Source organism: Monodelphis domestica, chromosome 1 (assembly GCF_027887165.1).
Source record: "Monodelphis domestica isolate mMonDom1 chromosome 1, mMonDom1.pri, whole genome shotgun sequence".
In the NCBI taxonomy this organism is placed as follows: Eukaryota; Metazoa; Chordata; class Mammalia; order Didelphimorphia; family Didelphidae; genus Monodelphis; species Monodelphis domestica.
The window spans coordinates 516,295,801-516,311,559 of record NC_077227.1 but is presented as its reverse complement, the minus strand read 5'-3'; the positions used below and the strand labels follow the sequence as shown (position 1 = coordinate 516,311,559).

Genomic DNA, 15,759 nt, shown 5'->3' with positions numbered 1-15,759 from the left:
AAGACAAGGGGAGAGTATAAAATGAGAATGGGGGACAGTAACCCAGTTTTGCTAGAACAGAGTGCATTAAGGGAAGTAGTGATATTTAGGTCTGGAAAAGCAAGTTGGAGCCTTGAATGATAGAAAACAGAGTTCTCTTATGGCTTCATACATGCTATCTCCCAATTTTTTTTTAATTCTTTAATTCTTTTTTTTTGAAAAATTTATTTAATTAGATAATTTAGAATATTTTTCCATGGTTACAAGACTCATGTTCTTTCCCTCCCCTCCACTGCCTCCTGTATCTGACATGCAATTCCACTGGGTTTAACATGTGTCACTGATCAAGACCTATTTCCGTATTATTAATATTTGCACTAGGGTGATCTTTTAGAGTCTACTTTCCTAGTCACATCCCCATTGACTCATGTGATCAAGCAGTTGTTTTTCTTCTGTGTTTCTTTTCCCAATTATCTCCCAATTTGTAAAAAATGGTTCTAATTTCTACCAATTCCAAGAGTAGAAAGTGGAAATAAAGAGAAAAAAATTTCCTGAATGAAAAGTTCTCAGCAGTATCAGATGTTACAGAGAAGTTGAAATGTCCTGTGAAAAGGCCATTGGATTTGGCTACAATGAGGTCATTGGTGATTTCCAACACATCTGATTCTACTGCTAATTCTTCTACTGCTTCCTCTACCACTGCCTTCAAGAAACCTACTTTGATAATTCTAACTTTTCTCTATACTATTTTGTACTTATTTGTAGTGTAGAATTGACATCTCATATATTACCTTCTATCTGTAATGTACAATTCTATTGTGTAATTTTTGTATCAGTAGTTAAAGCATACATTTATAATACTAATTTGCTTACTAGTAATTTTATATCTCATTTCTCCAACTGAATTCACTATGGGAGGGACTATTCCATATTGCCTAGCACCATACTAACTAAGTTCACAGCAGAGGTTTGGTTAACACTATGCTCTGCATGAGGGGCTTAAGAACACAATATACAAATTTGTATGAATAACCCACAAATTTGGGTATCTCTGGAATTAACAAAGACTTAGTGCTTTGCCCCACCACTTCCCAGCCCACTCTCAAAATTATATTTTGCTGTTTTTGAGACTAGCACAGAATAGCACATCTGAGGACAAGGGACAATGCCAAGAAATGAAAGGCATATCAAAGGAATGCCAAAATTAAATCAACTTCTATCTTGGGAACTTCCATCATTGGTCTATTCCCATCGAAAAATCAAGGCAACCAGAGAATAAATCCAAATTGTTGATAACCTGTGGGGATCAACAGGGATTCAGTAGGCTGGCTGCCAAAAGTCAGGTGCCTGAAGAAAAAGTCTGACTTTGCAGTACATATAAAACCACTAAAGATAAGGAGTCAATGAAGGACTCCACACATGGGAAGGGCTATTCAGTTTCACCCAGCCTTCCAAGCCTTGCCCTTTCACAAATACTCATTAACCTAACTGGTCTCACTGATTCTGAAGCACCCACAATTTTATTTCTTGCCAGTCAGCAAACATATTTTAGATCACTCAGGAATAGGCCAACAACTCCCCTGGGGCTGGGCAAATCCTGCCCGGTAATCACTCTACAGTGAGTTGACATCACAGGCAAATCCACAAAGCTACTCACTAATAAGCACATAGAGCAGAAAAGTTCTCTCCACCAGCGTAGACAAAAAATGTTTGGGTAGTCAGAGCAGTTTAGAAGACAAGACAGATACTGCTTAGAAAACATTTACAGCAGCAAAAGCAGAGCTGCATGACAGCCCATATGTTCTGTATGCTCTTAAGCCCTGGATCTCTAAAATGATGCCAGAAAAATATATCCCTCCATATTCTGGATTAACTATCCAAGTGGGCAGTCAGACATATGTCTAGGAGGCTAGCCAATCAAAATAATATGTAGGGTGGTAGGGGTGGGGAGAAATTATTTAAGGGCAAACAGGATGATCTCTACTATACAATAGCAAGACAAATCTTATTGGTCTTTGTCCCTTCATGACTCTATGGTTGCAAATCTAGGCAAAGTCATAAGAAAGTTACCAGTCCAGCCCTTTGCCAATACCATTGTTATGGGCAATGAGAATTTTTTTAAACCTCTTCTTGCCTTTGTGTTGAAATGGGGCCAATGGTCAGAGAGGATGTGGCAGGGCTTAGCATTAGCAGGCAGTGCCAGAAATTCTATTTAGATTAATACATATGACAAAAAATAAGAGGTGGGCCAAGCCTGGATTTTTTGTTTGGAAGGGAAAAATATTAGTTATGGCATATCTTTAAAAAAGAAAAATAAAATCAAAAACCAAATCTTAAAATATAAAGCAAAAGGAAAAGGTTCTTTACTAGGTTTCTTCTGAAATGCCTCTAAAATTCTAAATCACAAAAGTTGGAAGTTACAGAAAATACTCTTTAAAGCTGACTTTTTTCCTTAAAAAAATTTTACATGTATGTCTATAATCTCATAATCAGAAACTATTTTATTTGATGGTATTCCTCTGCTATACATGTTTTTTTTTCTTTCCATAAACCCTTCCCTTCTGTGTCTTAGAATCAATACCAAGTATCAGTTTCAAGGCAGGTACCTCAAGAGAGGTAAGGGCTAGGCAATTGGGGTTAAGTGACTTGTCCAGGGTCACACATCTAGGAAATGTCTCAGGCCACATTTGAACTCTGGCTTACCATCTCCAGGCCTGGCTCTCTATCCACTGAACCACCCAGTTGCAGTCTATGTTAAACTTTTTAGCCACAAAAGCACAAAAGACCACACCATCCCCTTTCTTACTCCATCACTAAAGAGAAGCTGTGAGGTCATCTTTAGAGGTAGCTTAGGAGAAAGTGCCCCAGTCATCATGACAGAATAAAGACTGTGAATAGAGTTCCTCCGAAGGGATTAAATACCTCAGGTTCCTCTGGTGAAGATACCCTATAGAGGCTAGAACACTGAAGAATCACTGTGAAGGTCTGAAATCATATTTGTTGTTCAGTTGGTTTTAGACCAAACAACAGTGGTTTTTTATAACAAAACCTGCTTTAAAATACTGTATCTTGGTAATACAGGTATAATCCAAATAAAATTGCTTACCATCTTTGAGACAGGGAGGGAAAGGGGGGAGGGTGACAATTTGGATCTTATAACTTCAGAAAACCTCTGTTGAAAATTGTTATTATATATAATTGGAAAATGTCTTTGAATTAAAAAAAGAAAAAAAATACTGTATCACTAGGCAAGTAGCACTAATATATGTATACATAAACATATATCTACATATACCAAACATAGTTTTTTAGTAAATAGGGAAAATAAGTCTTTAGGAGCAAAAATGAAACATTTAAAGCCACAAATATTAATTACCTTGTGAACCAGTAAATTCCCCACAGTTGGAGGTGTTCAAGCAGAGACTGGATAACTATGTTTGAGGAATGTGGTAGAGGGGATTAGGTCATTAATAGGCGTGAATAACACGTAAGATCCCTTCTAATTCTATAAGTCTGTGATGCTATGTGGCAAAGTTCTATTAGAAAGTTTGAGCCATTTCATTCAACTGGTCAGGGTATGGGCATGCTAACAAAATCAAGAGCATGGTTTCAATCTAATTTAGAATAATAATAAGCTAAGTACAAAGAGAAATTTTCCCATGGTCATCCCAACCTATTCCTGCTGTCTTACAAATAGATCCCTGTGAACAAAAGGAGGATTAGGGTTAGGATGTGGTCAGAATGGCAATCAGTTTTGCTGAAGTATTTTTCTATACTACAAGAGCAGATTCTGAGGAGGATAGGACAGAAGACTTAAAAATTTATTTTTATATTTCACTTGTAATCTAGTCTTCCCACTGCCTCTCCCTTATGGAACAAATATAAAAACAAAAAAATAAAACTCTCATCAAAAGCATGCATAGTACAGGAAAACAATTTCTATGGTGAAAAATCTTTTAAACCAAAACATCAATGGAATTTTTCTTAAAAATCAGGACTAGGTGAGAATGTAAATTAATAAGATCAACCCATAATAACTACTAGGAAAAAAAACTCAAAAATATGTTCTCTCTCTCTCTCTCTCTCTCTCTCTCTCTCTCTCTCTCTCTCTCTCTCTCTTCTCTCTCTTTCTCTCTCTCTCTCTTTCTCTCTCTCTCTCTTTCTTTCTCTCTCTCTCTCTCTCTCCCCCCACCCCCCCAATGACTTTATTGGTTTGGGGAACTCTCAGTAAGGAAACTCTGTATACCAATAAATAGCACTGACTGATCTATAACTTAATGTCTGAATTAGTTGCCAGGTGGCAGTAAAAGGTTAAGAGTCTTGCACAGGGTCACATAGCCTTGATGGATCCCAGGACTTCCTGACTCTGAGATCAGTCATCTTTAATGCCACACTGCCATCATCCAGTTGGCAACCTTGGGGAGATAAAACCTGGCAACTGGGGGAAAGAGCTGTAGTCCCTGCCTCCTCAGCAGTAAAAACTGCTGAAGACCTGGAAAAGAAAGATCTCATCATCAAAGTCCTTGGCATTTTCCAGTGGTTCAATATCAGAACTGGCCATAGTACTATCAAAGGAAATGGCATTAAAGAAGATGCATTACCATCTGCTTTGTTGCTGCATCCTAAGGACTATTGATGGTTCTACCTGATTTGCAGATGAGGATTTCTTACATGTATCATCTCCCCCTTTTAGAATGTTGGTTCCTTGAGAGAAGAAACAATCTTATTATTCCTTGGTGCTTTGCACAAAGGAAACATAATATATGCTTTTTCACTCATTCATTCACAAACATCACTGAAAACAAATGTTATTTTTATCAAGTACTTGGGCCAAGGACAGGTTCTTAGGGCACTCCAATTAACAGGGTTCTATTAATGATGACTTGTTGATCCACTTATTCAACTATTTCTGAATTTACTAACTGTACTATCATCTAGTCTACATTTTCCCACCTTGTTCATTTATCTCTAATTCATCTTCCACATAGATGCCAAAATGATAATACTAAAGCAAATATCTGTGTCACTCCCCAGTTCAAGAAGCTTCAATAGCTCCCTGTTGACTCAGGGATCAAATACAAATTCCTCTGGCCTTTAAAGCTTTTCTGACTCTGATCTACCTGTCCAGACTTATTAAACACTAATCCCTTTCACACACGTTTCCAACAAAACTGCCCTACTTGCTGCTCTTTACACAAAACACTGATTCTCATGTCTATGCCTTTAAGCAAGTTGTCCCCCAATTTCTGAAATGCTCTCTGTTCTCACTTAACCCACTTAAAATCCTAGTTTCCTTCAAAGCTTGGTTCAAGTGTCTCAACCTCCTAAATGAAGCTTTTCCCAGTGACTACAGCTGCTGGTTTCAAATAAATTGTACTTATTTTGTGTATATTTTATATTAACTTATCTGTGTATGTGTTGTTTATAAGTTCCATAAGGGCAAGAGTTATTTCATTTTTGCCTTTGTGTTCCCAACATCTAGCACAGTGCCTAACATAATAAACTGAATAGTTATTGACTAGTTATTTATTCTAAATAGTTTAAATGAAACATGAATGATGTTAGAGGCTTGCATTTGATAAATATGAACTGGCAGAAAGAGAACTGTTAGTCAAAATACTTGTTCCAGTTCTGTCATGAACTAATTGTGTGACCTTGGACATGTCACTTTATTATCTATATATTTGTTTCATTCACAGGTCAAAGGCAAAATATAATTATTACATCAGAACACAGGGCATTTCAACTAGTTTCCTTTTAGAAAGGGAAATGTACCAAAAGAAGGAAAAAAAAGTCCAAAAACTTAATTTGGGTCCTTATTTTGCTAATTTTTTAGCCACATGATCTTGGGCAAGTGAAAATTCCTCAGAGCCCCAGTTTCTTTATCTGTATTTGCATTACCTACTTCAGCAATGAGAATGCTCATTTAAAAACTTAAGTGAGAAGTATATTTAAAAATGAAAAACCTATTTCAATATAAGCTATTGGCAATAATACAAATTCTACCTTTTAATATTAAGTCAAAAGATTTTTCAGAGTTTGCATATTAGGTACTCTAATATAACAGTTTTCAAACTTTTTGGTTTCAGGACCCCTTTTACCTAATGTAGGATTTTTAGCTTCCGTAAGTGTTCAGCTCAAGCATCATCTTCTACAAGGGGCTTTTCTTGATCTCCCTAGTTGCTAGTGACACTCTCCAAAACCTGATCTTATTGTACATGTGTAAATGCTGTCTTCCTTAGAGAATTCAGTAAGCTCTTTGAAAGCAGAGATTTTTTCATTTTTATCTTTGTATCCCCAGTCCCTAGTATATTGTGGGCCCCTAATAAATGTTTCTTGAGTAGGGAGATAATATGATATAAACTCTTCTGTTTGGCTTTTAAAGTCCTTCACAACCTGGTCCAAAGCCTTTCAGGTCTCATTATTTAGTACTCTCCCTTCCTTCACTCTTCTGTCCATGTCATATTGGCCTACTCTTGTCTTTACACCTAGGATTCTGTTTCCTGCCTAGGCACTGACCATCCCTCATATCTAGCAGGCATCCCCTTCTTATCTCTGCCTTATGGGATCCATTTCTGAGCTCCAGCACTACCTTTTAAAAAAATCTCTACCTTCTGTAAGAAGAGTGGTGGTAAGGATCAAGATAATTGAAGTTAAGGACTTGCCAGGTCACACAGCTAGGATGTGTCTGGATCCAGATTTTAACCCAGGACCTCCCAATTCTACACGTGGCACTTTATCCACTGCAACACTACCCTTTATACATAGTCGTTTTGGTTACCTATAACTGCTAGTGTCCTTCCTCCTTATTTTTTATTAATTTTGTATTTATTCTTTTTACTTATAAACATACATGCTGTTTTCAAGCTCTTGCAAGTAGAGATTTTTAAAAATTTGCTATTGTTTAGCAATGCATAGTAATACAATTAAGTCCCTCCTTTGTGTCAGGAACTGTGTTATGTAATGCCGGTATACAACTGTTGGGGCATGATAATGGTAAAGTCTAATTCAAGCAGTGTAGTCAGTGGGAAATAATTGTATGCACTTCTGAGTCTTCTTTAAATGGGGTTTTGGAAGGAGTTTTTTTTTTTTTTTTGCGATGCCTTCCAGCCTTCTAATGAGAGGGGCAGAGGTAAATGAGGGTCCTGATGAGGTTAGAGTATCAGAGTTGGTGAAATCTCCATGATGATGCAATTCTTGGACGCTTGCTGATTGACCCAATACAATCTTTTATTTTACAGATAAGAAAACTGAAGCCCAGAGAGGTTGTGTCTTTCCCAAGTGAACCTACATCCTGAGTCCAAACCCAGTGTTCTTTCCATTAGACCATGGTGCCTTCCTAAACCAACAAGCTTCTTAGTGAGTAGAATCTCTTTTCTAACTTCTTATGAAGCAGCTGTCAACCAGAATGATTAAAAAAAAAACAAAAACAAAACTTCTCCACTCTATTAAGGTTGTTTTACAAATTTCAGACTTGTCTTCCTTGCTTTCCCCTTTGATACTCCTTTGTTATTTCATAGAATCATAGAGTTTCAAAAGTTGGAAGGGACTTTAGTGGTCAACTAAGCCAACAACAGAGTAATCCCTACTACATCCTGTTCTACAAATGGTTCTCCAATCTCTGCCTAAAAGACCTTTGAGATGTGAAACCCATTACCTTTTGAAGCAGCCCATTCTACTTTGGGAGAGCTCTAATCCCCAGGGAATTTTTCTGAATATCAAACCTAAATTTACCTTTTTGCACTGTCTCCACCAGGAGCAATAGCTCCTGGTTCTGCCCTCTGGGACCAAAGAGGACAAATCTAATCTCTTTTCTACATGAAAGCCCTTTGGATACTTACAAGACACTTATCATAATCTTCCTGACTCTTTTCTTTTCCAGGCTACACATGCCCTATTCACTCTGGGAGTGCCTGAGCCGAAGCTGCCTTGGCCAAGTTTACTTATTAAACTTGTACCCACCTTCATTCTTGAAGCAAAAGTAAGTAAAATTGTTTAAAACCTGGGTTGCTTTTCCATTAGAAATTATAGGCACTTGCCAAAATCATCCTGGGACTAATTGGAATAGCTATCCCCACAAAATATTGAAACATACTGAGCCTGTGCTCCAATAGCCAAATGCTGCATACACCAGCCTTTCAGATAACCAGGTCAGCTGAAAATCTAGAGACAAAGGGGCATTTCATATAGTCTTACTTTGGCAGTTGTAACAACATTTTATATGCCAGATCTTTACAAGATAAAATGTTCCCTGTATTTCTGACCAAACTCATCATTGAGGAACTAAGGAACTACCTGAAAAGATAGAGCATTATTCCTAGCATTTCAATATGGAATAAGTAATGTTCAGTAATAATCACAAGGCTTTTTCATTTTTTTCTATTTGTATGAATATAGGCTGGAGTTTGGAGGTTCCTTCTGGCTACTTAGGGAAAGGAAGATGGGTCAAGTAGTAGCAAAGCACAACTCAGACATCCCTTTGCTTTTAGAAGGAAGCAGCTAGAGAGAGACAGATCTGAGAAAGACCCCAAACACTCAACTCTTCATCCTTTGTGTTAGTTTCATTCAAGCTCAAAAAATAAAAACTGGAAACCATCTTCTGAAATCAGAATTAGTAAGCATGAATTCTCTTTTTTGGTGGCAGGAATGAGTATTTGAGGAGAGGTTCATGCTAAAATGGTCCTGGCTCTGTTAAATGCCAAGAGAGGAAACAATCCATATCTATAAAGCTAATTATATAATGGCAAATTATTTTGTCAATAATAGCAGGGATGAGGCAGCATGATGTAAAGAATACTGAGAATATTCATTCTGGGAATCAAGAAACTTGTCTCCAGCCTTATACTAGCTATATAATCTTGGGCAAATTAATTTAATCCTGTGGTCTTAGTTTTCTCATTTATAAAATGAGGAGGTTGGCATAGAGATCTACACTAGATCCTTGCCAGCTCTAACATTCTATGATTAGAAAAGTTTAAAGATACTTTAAGAGTTGTGGATAATTGTACATGTTAATTTTATTTTAGTAAAAATCCTTAATCACTATTCAAAGGAGTCTCAACAAATATGGGCAGGGTTAATTTTGACTCAAAATATAATCTTATTTAGCTTCCATTCAGTAAGACTGAGCCTGTCTGGCCAAAGTCAGGAACAGCAGATGCAAAATGCCAGCTGGTTAGGTCAGTTGGTTTGAATACCATACTAACTGAGGCAAAGGGCATGGGTTCAATCCCCATATTCTCTGCTTCATTGTCACACTATGGGCCTCTTAACCCTGAGTGGCTATTATAAGGGGGACTGGGTGAGGAAGGGTGAATAGACCAGTGCAAATCTACTACTAGAAAAACAGCTTCAAGTGGATCCCATGTGGATGGTGCATCAGTTGTGAAAAATAGGCTATTTAACAGGTGCAAAGACTAAACTAGTAATTCCACTGTGTAAGGAATTCTTGACCAAGGAAACTTCCTCTACCAATGCAGACCAGAACCCTGCCTGAAACTTAACAAGAGTTAAAGACAAGAGAATCACACAGCATATACGATCAGAGTAGGACTTGAACCAGGCATTTCTGACTAAGCTTGGTTCTTTATCCATTTTACAATGCTGCTTCTCAGTATATTTAACATAAAGCTGTAAGGCAAATAAATATATAGATACCTCATAACAGTTTATTACATGTAGAGGCAGCTAAGTGGTGCAGCAGAGAGAGCACTGGGCCTGAAGTCAAGAGGACCTGAGTTAAAATCCAACCTAAGACATTTGCTAGCAGTGTAACCTTGGGCAAGTTGCTTAACTTCTATCTGCCTCAGTTCAGTCATCTGTAAAATGGGGATATAATAACAGCACTCATCTCCCAGGGTTGTAGTGAGGATCAACTGAAATATTTGAAAAGTGATTAGTACACTACCTGGTCCATTGTAGATGCTATATAAAGTTATTATTATTTATTCCTCAAAGCACAATTAGATATATAAAAAGAATAATGTAACTAATATAACTAATAGCCCATAATGTTAGTCCAATCTTCCAAGTTTAGTATTTTTATGATTTCAATTACTGTGAATATTCTCTCCAAGGACTCAGGTGGAAAGGTTTCCACTATAATTTTTAAACTGACACATATTTTAAAAAGCCTAATCCATTTAAGAAGGGCAGTTAGGTAATGCAGTGGATAGAGTCCCAGTGGACTTAGGGTCAGGAAGACTCAAATTCTTGAGTTCAAATCTGGCTTCAGACATTTAATAGCTGTGACCCTGGGCAAGTCACTTAATTTTGTTTTAGTTTCCTCATCTATAAGATTAATTGGAGAAGGAAATGGTAAACCATTTCAGAATCCTTGCCAATAAAATTCCAAATGAAGTCATGAAGAGTCAAGCATGACTAAAAAAAAATCTGAACAATAATTCATGTAAGTCCAACCTGATGAACTAAACCATCATACTCCTACCCCACAGAGAGCTGGAACACCTTCCTAACATGCCATTATCATAATGAATTTCCTTCTTCCATTCACAATTAACACTGACAATTTTCAAAGTCTACTCAAGGCAAGATGAACATCTCTTCAATCCAGCTGCTTTCTTTAGCCATGATCATGATCAGTCAGGCATTTTATCAAGCTGTCTGACACAGAAGTTGGAGAGGGAAACACAAAAGTAATGGAACTCTCAGACCTCACAGTCACTATCATGCCAGAGAAAGATACATCCCACCAAATATAGTATGTGACATTTGACACAGGATCCAATACTGTTCTCCCTGAAACTTCATATCTAAGTTTATGCAAGGGTGGCAGTCACCTGAGCTATTTTGATGTGCATCAGGGAGGTCTAAGGAAGCTGCTAAAAGGCAGTGGCTGGGAAAAGTTAAGAGTCAAATACACCATGATTTATTACTGTCTGCAATCAGCAAATTCAACTGAGTAGATAATTCATCTTATTTTTCCATCTTTGTTGTATAAAACCATAATCTCAAAGACCAACTCAATTCAAAGACCTAATACAGTAGAACCCAACTAGTGAAACTAGCTTATGTTTACATTTGCCTAACTGCCATGCAATGAAATTTAGAAGGAAAAAGAAAAAGGAATCACAGGAAACTGTCAAATATAAAAGTAGAGTGGTTAGAAAGCTCTTATATTGTATCATATTAATTTAAAAACTGATCCTGGCTGAGCATAGCTATCATAGCTTTGACCTCAATGCAGATTTTGGCTCTGTTAAAAAAAATAAAAGTATTTGAGAACTACCCTACTCTGATGGGGCAGGCAAAAATGAGCCAGTATATGTAACCCATCAGGACCCATGTCACGACTAGAACAATATACTTCCCTATGTACTGTTCCTATCAAGAAGAACAGTCCTCATGCAGAGTCACTGCTGAAGACTGGCGCTTCAGGCCCAGGACTTGCAGTTCAGACTTCAAATATACTAGCATGCCATCAGTATATATTTTTTTCATCTCCTTTCCCCATGCAAATATAGTAGAATACTATATAACACAGTTATTTATGTTTTTTGCTATAACGCAGGTTAAGTCAGACTCCTAAAATATCAGAATTGAAAGGTAATTTGGAGATTTTTCTACTCTGACCCCTTGTTCATATCAAAATCATAAAAGCAAACAGCAATGAAAAAGGTTATGGTAGTCTCAAACAGTCCTTTCAACCATAAGTGTATTTTAAAGAAAAATTTCTTTAGATAACTTACTCATCTTAATCATCACATGGTGAAAAGAAGGTCTTCACTACACCATACCTTAGCTGCCAAATGTAGACTTCTTCCCTCATTACCCCAACTCTTTAGATTAGATTGAACAGGGCAGAGGGACTGCCCCACCTAGAACAGCATCCATCCTCTAGTGAGTGCCCCATAAACATTAGCTGAAAACGATGGCTATGAATCCCTTCCTTCACCTCCACTGAGCTACCTCCCCACCCCCACCCCAAGCTGTTCTGAAATCACAGGACTCAACAACCAGTTGGGATTGTCCAGATCTGTTTCCCCAAACCAGTCCCGGCAAGAGAGAGTGAGGGAATGGGCAGGGGGTCTTTGACATAGCCTCAAACTGATTTCCAGCTCCTGGGATGGGCCCCCCCCCAAGCTCTTCTTCCCCCCTCCAATCCCCCCCCTCCCTCTCCATCTTTCCTGGCCCACACCAGAAGAAAAAACCGGAGAGGATAAAGGATGCCAGGTTCAGGAAAGGTAGGGGGTGGGGGGGATAAGGAAGGACGGAAGGGGGGGAAAGAAATGATTCCTTGAAGACTAGAGGTGCGGAGGGGGCCCCATGTAGTGGGCGGGGAGGAGAAACCCCCAAGGGGTGGGGGGAGGCCCCGGGCGGCCTGGGGAGGGGGAGTGGCTGCCAGGTAGGCCTGCTGAAGGAGGAAGCCGGACCCCTGGGGACAGCAGCCAGCGGATGGTGGGGGACACCAAAAGGCCGGGGACGCCTGGGGGCCCGCCCCCCACCCTGTCACATTCCCTCCCCCCGCCCGGGCCTCTCGCTGACTCAGCCCCACGGCGGCTCCCGTCGCCTCGGCCCCGACTCACAGTGCACGAGGCGATGGCTCCGGCGGAGGCGGCAGCGGGGAAAGGGGGCGGGCGGCGGATGGGGAAGGGGGGGCGGGCGAGGCGACTGTAGCTGCGGCTCCGGGCCGGCCCGGAGGATTGGGGGCTCCGGGGTGGAGGGTCCTAAGCAGAGGCCGCCGCTGTCTCCGGCTCCAACGCACAGAGACTGCGGGGGTAAGAGAGCACTGCGCAGGCGCAATGCGGCCGCCGCTGTCAGAGTCCGAGGGGGCGGAGCTAGGCCACCCGCTGTCTCCACGGCAACCGGGCTCAGGGAGAGAGGGACAGCCTATACCTCTCCGCTCCCTAGCAACGGAACAGGCCACTTTACGTTGCCATATCAACGGGGAACCGTACAGGCCTCCTAAGTCACTTCGGGAACCAGGGAACACTCTTCCCTTGTCACCATAGCAACTGGGAACAACCTTTTCATCTTTTCCCCCTGGCAACTAGTTGACAACTCCCTCCCTCCCCCCTTTTAACTAATCGTCTGGAAGAAGGAAACACATTTCTATCCTATAAGAGAGAGGAGAAGCTGAACTCAGATTCCGTAGCAAAAGGAACGAGCAGAGATAGGCTAGTATTTCTACTCCGTAGTCTATGATGGGATTCCCCATCATGTTTGAGTAGTGTGATGTCTATCTCTAGCATCTGCGACTTTGCCTGCTATTTAAAAAAAAAATGTTTTATTCATACTCTTTTTTTTTTTTCATAAAGGGAGAAGGAAATTTTGATTCCCTTCCCCTTCACCCGATGTAATCACAGAAAATAAAGGACGGATAACAAAGATATTAATTAATATGCTAACAAAGTAAAGATTGGAGATAGCCTGGTGTTCTTTATACAAAAGGTGATGGAGTTCCCTGATTGAACTGGAAGGGGGAACTGGTCATTGGCAGGGTGAAATTTTTAAAGGACCTTGCTCTGGCTGCTCCTTTTTAAAATGATAATTTACCAGCCCTCTGGGACATAGAGGAGGAACCCAGCTCCTGTATATATGCATTGAAAACACATGGAGCTTGAGGAGGAGAGGCCTGGAAAGCCAGAGTGGAGCTTGGGTAGAGGCTGTGATAGTGAATCAATTAAACATAAGGTATATCAGGGCATCAGTCCTTTCTACCCAAGATTCCTCTACAAAGCTCCTGGTTATCATTCTTTTATTTTTTCTTTTTTCATTTTAAGTTCCAAATTCCTTTCCATCCTCTTCTCCTTTCTTCACCTATTGAGAAAGCAAGCAATATGACCTTCATTATATATATATATATATGAAGTTATGCAAAATATATTTCTGTATTAGTCATGTTGCAAAAAAGGAAGGAAAATAAAGCAGAAAACAATATATTTCATTCTGCATTGAGTTTTTCAGTTCTTTCTTGGAAATTGATAGTATTTTTCATCATGACGCCTCTGGAATTGTCTTGGATCATTGCAGTGATTTTTTTTTCATATACCACTCTGTTTCTGTTCCTTAGTTATGCAAATGTTTGTCAAGTTAATAATAAAAAAGAAACTTTATTATCTTCTACTATCCATCCAAACAAAATGGAGAAGCATGAGATACATTCTATATGGATTCACAATATTTTGAAGGAACAGCCTCATAGTAGTCATTAAAACAAGGTTTTTCATGGTGTGCTCTGGGGATCTGTAAAGTAGCTAAGTCTTTCACAGTCTTTTCACTGAAATCATCCTTACAGTATTACGTTTACTATGTACAATATTCTCTTGGTTTTACTCACTTCATTTTACATTAATTCATATATCTTCCCAGGTTTTTCTGAAACGATTACCCTCATCATTTCTTATAGCATAATAGTATTCCATCACAATAAAAACCACAACTTGTTCAGCTATTTCTCCAACTGATAAGCATGTCCCCAAATTCCATTTTTTTGCCACAGTTATAATTTTTATTTCTTTTTCCTTTTGGACTCTTTCATAGAAGCCTGAACGCTTGCCTCTAGGTAGAAGCAAGTCACTTTCTTAAAACAATATTTACCAAAGGCAACTAGGCTAAGAGTCCCAGGCCTGGAGATGGGAAGTCCTGAGTTCACATGTGGCCTCAGACACTTCCTAGTTGTGTGACCCTGGGCCCTGGACCTAATCCTTACAACTCTTCTACCTTGAAACCAATACTTTGTATTGATTCTAAAATGGAGGATAAGGGTTTAAAAATGAATTGCCTTTCTTTATTGGGTGTACTCATTTAGGATACAAATAGAAATAGGAAATTGAGAAGAGTATTACAGGAAAGAAAAAATGTACAACTATGACATTTTGCTAGTGACTAGGGGCTCAGAGCTAAGAAAAAAGGAAAAATGGAAGAGAGAATTATAGATTCATTTGTTACAATTTCCCAGAGCAGAGAAAGAATGTTTATATTGGGGAAATAATTTCGCAATAAGTTAATAGTGTATAGGGACAAATAAAAGTCTCTGATGTTGCTTACTAGCCCATCCCAACTATATTTTCTTTTTTCATCAATGTTACTTTGCAATAAATCACTCCTTCCCACAATAAAAAATTCTTTTGTAACAAGTAAGTACAATAAAACAAGTCATCATTGGTCATGTCTAAAAATGTGTGCCTCATTCTGTACCTATAGTTGACTACCTCTCAGCAAAGATTTGTTTTTAACCATTATCATCTTGCCAGAAAGTCTCACCTTTAACCTGATCATTTATCATCCTCCATATTCAGGTAGCTGTATGTCTCTTTTCTGAAGCCCCTAGATGCACCTCCCCAGAAAGGAACTAGGCTCCTGTATTTATCACCTTTCCATTTCTATGATTTTTGAACACCCTTGTCATTTGGTTTTGACTTTCCTTTTAATCAGCTCCCTTTTTTGATCTGTTTAGTTTGGCTTCTGGGTTCTTGGCTGAAAATACCCTCCTTCTCCTCTCACAAAGGTCTCTTAGCTACCTTTATAGTCACAGACTAGTCTAAGAATTAGTCTTTTCTCTTCTGTGACCCCACTACTCATTTTGACAGAGCCCATCACCTCCTTCTCATACTTTAAGTATTTTCTGAATTCCCCTTCTAATGATTTTAATAATTTTTTCTGTCTCTCAGAAGTTTCTCTCCTTATTCTTTTACCTACCAGTTCCAAGTCCTTCAAGGTTGATTTGGACTTTTCTGCTACAATATTCCAAAGATTTCCTTCTTTTAAAAGTTTTATTGATACCTTTTGGGTTTTTTGGAACATCCCACTTATTTCCTA

The 15,759-nt window shown here is 39.0% G+C and overlaps 1 protein-coding gene and 1 long non-coding RNA gene across 8 annotated transcripts in view; one reads left to right on the top strand and one right to left on the bottom strand.

Moving 5' to 3' along the window:
• Window positions 1-8,584, top strand: part of LOC107649960 (uncharacterized) — a 62,015-nt gene extending 53,431 nt beyond the window's left edge. For all 3 annotated transcript variants that reach the window (XR_008915464.1, XR_008915463.1, XR_008915462.1), the window contains exons 3-5: window positions 7,221-7,338; window positions 7,862-7,960; window positions 8,377-8,584. This is a non-coding gene — a long non-coding RNA (uncharacterized LOC107649960). The remainder of the gene's footprint in view (window positions 1-7,220; window positions 7,339-7,861; window positions 7,961-8,376) is intronic.
• Window positions 1-12,935, bottom strand: part of MAPRE3 (microtubule associated protein RP/EB family member 3) — an 86,126-nt gene extending 73,191 nt beyond the window's left edge. For 2 of the 5 annotated variants that reach the window (XM_016425450.2, XM_016425428.2), the window contains exon 1: window positions 12,525-12,935. The gene's annotated coding sequence lies outside the window, so the exon portion shown is untranslated. The remainder of the gene's footprint in view (window positions 1-12,524) is intronic. The other 3 variants (XM_016425437.2, XM_056813155.1, XM_016425457.2) reach the window with 3 other exon arrangements.
• Between the last annotated feature and the right edge of the window lie 2,824 nt (window positions 12,936-15,759).